This window comes from Asparagus officinalis, chromosome 8 (genome assembly GCF_001876935.1).
Source record: "Asparagus officinalis chromosome 8, Aspof.V1, whole genome shotgun sequence".
Classification (NCBI taxonomy): domain Eukaryota; kingdom Viridiplantae; phylum Streptophyta; class Magnoliopsida; order Asparagales; family Asparagaceae; genus Asparagus; species Asparagus officinalis.
Window position 1 is genome coordinate 11,391,990 of NC_033801.1, and position 2,028 is coordinate 11,394,017.

Consider the following 2,028-nt stretch of genomic DNA (forward strand, 5'->3'; position numbering starts at 1 on the left):
CGATAAGTATAAGAGTATAAACTGCTTCTTAAGACTCCAAAGAGTATACGAGTATAAACTGTTTCTCAATCCTCCGACCGGTATAAGAGGTTAAACTACTCCCTGAGACTCCGATAAGTATAAGAGTATAAACTGCTTCTTAAGACTCCAAAGAGTATACGAGTATAAACTGTTTCTCAATCCTCCAACAGGTGCAAGAGGTTAAACTGCTCCCTGCATACTCCAATAGGTATATGAGTCTAAACTGTTTCCCACTTTTGACGGGAAGTTCCTGGAGAATATTACGCTAATATTCTTAAGGATAACCCGGTCAGATAACTGAGAATAATGTCTGAACCAGTGGAAGCTGGGGGTGGACGATTTATGTAACGGGAAGTTCCTAGAGAATCATATATCCTTAAGGATAACCTGAACATGCGATTGAGGATAACGTACTCCTCGTTACACCCAGTTTTGCAAGAAAGCTGGGAGTGGATGATTTATGTAACGGGAAGTTCCTAGAGAAATGTTATATGTAATTTTCTTAGCTACTATCCTTAGTATCTTCAGGATAACTAATGTATCGGGAAGTTCCCGGAAGAATACCACATGTGGTATTCTTAGGGATAACCCAGTCACTGTAGAAGTGATGAATAAGAAATCCACGTTCGAACTCTGAATGTCAGAATGTTTCTTCTTATTATTGTCAAATTCTCTAACTCTCATGAGTTATTTTTGTGAGACGAGGTCCAATCCTTTGACAGGTTAATCTTTCCTCACCAAACCACCCGCTGATCAAATTAATTGACGGGGGATTCACCAAAATTTTTACCCGCCAGTCATTGGCAACTCTCAGACTCAACATGATAGGTCCTAATCACTTAGTATTGAAGTCCTCCTTTGAGTGATAGTACGAGTTGGCATTTTTATTACTACCTGTATTTCACTCTCTTTGCTTTCAGGTCAGACCTATAAAAGTTAGGGCCAAAGCCAAATTCCTCTCTCGATTCTTTCCATGAACGAGAGGTCCACTTTCAATTCGGACAATCAAACCTATAAAAGTTAGGGTTGTTCCCAATCTCACTTAGTCAAGCCTACAAATAGTTAGGATTAAGACCGAGTCATTCCTTTTCGATAAACGAAAGTCTGCCTTTGTTCTTTTTCCACCAAACCTATAAAAGTTAGGGTCGAAATTGGGCTTTCTCCTCAATGAATGAGAGATTCTTTTGATTCAAATGACCAATCCTATAAAAGTTAGGGTCGTTTGAACCTTTCCGATTCTCGGCGTGGAGATCCCACTCCTAGTTTCATCTTTTCGGATTCTGGGGGTGGAGATCCCACCTTGAGTTTCTTTTCCAACTGACTCTTCAGTACCGGGAGATAGAATATAAAATTCTTCCTCTCTCATTTTCCAGTCTGTCTTTGTTCTTAGAAAAGACATAATTTTCAACTTCCAATCCGGGCACTTTGTGCACGGGGAATTTTATCTTAACTCCTAAATAGAGATAAGTCTGCGCCTAACACGCGTCGCTGGTTTAGTCTTTCACCGATTGAAGAAGACACCAAGATCTAAACTTGGGGAATTTTATCCTGAAGCCTAAGTAGGGACGAGTCAACACCTAACACGTGTTGCCGGGTAGCCTATTCCCGTAACAAGGGCGAAGCCCCGTAAAAACGACCGAGTCTACGTATTCAGCATCGTAGCAACAAAAATCCATGCCTTTTATGCATGGGAAATTTTATCCCGAAGCCTAAGCAGGGATAAGCCAACGCCTAACACGCGTTGCCGGTTTAGTCTTTCGCCGATTGAAAAAGACACCAGGGTCTAAGCCTGGGGAATTTTATCCCGAAGCCTAAGAATGGATAAGTCGTCGTCTAATACGCGGTGCATGGTACCTTTTCCCTATAAGAAATGGTTAAGTCTATGTATCCAAAATCATAACATCAATTCTAAGAAAAGTGATTTTCTTAGTACAACGTTACATGTGAGACGGGTTTTAATAATTCACATGCTAGCCCGATTCAAACGGTAATCGGTAAAGGCATATC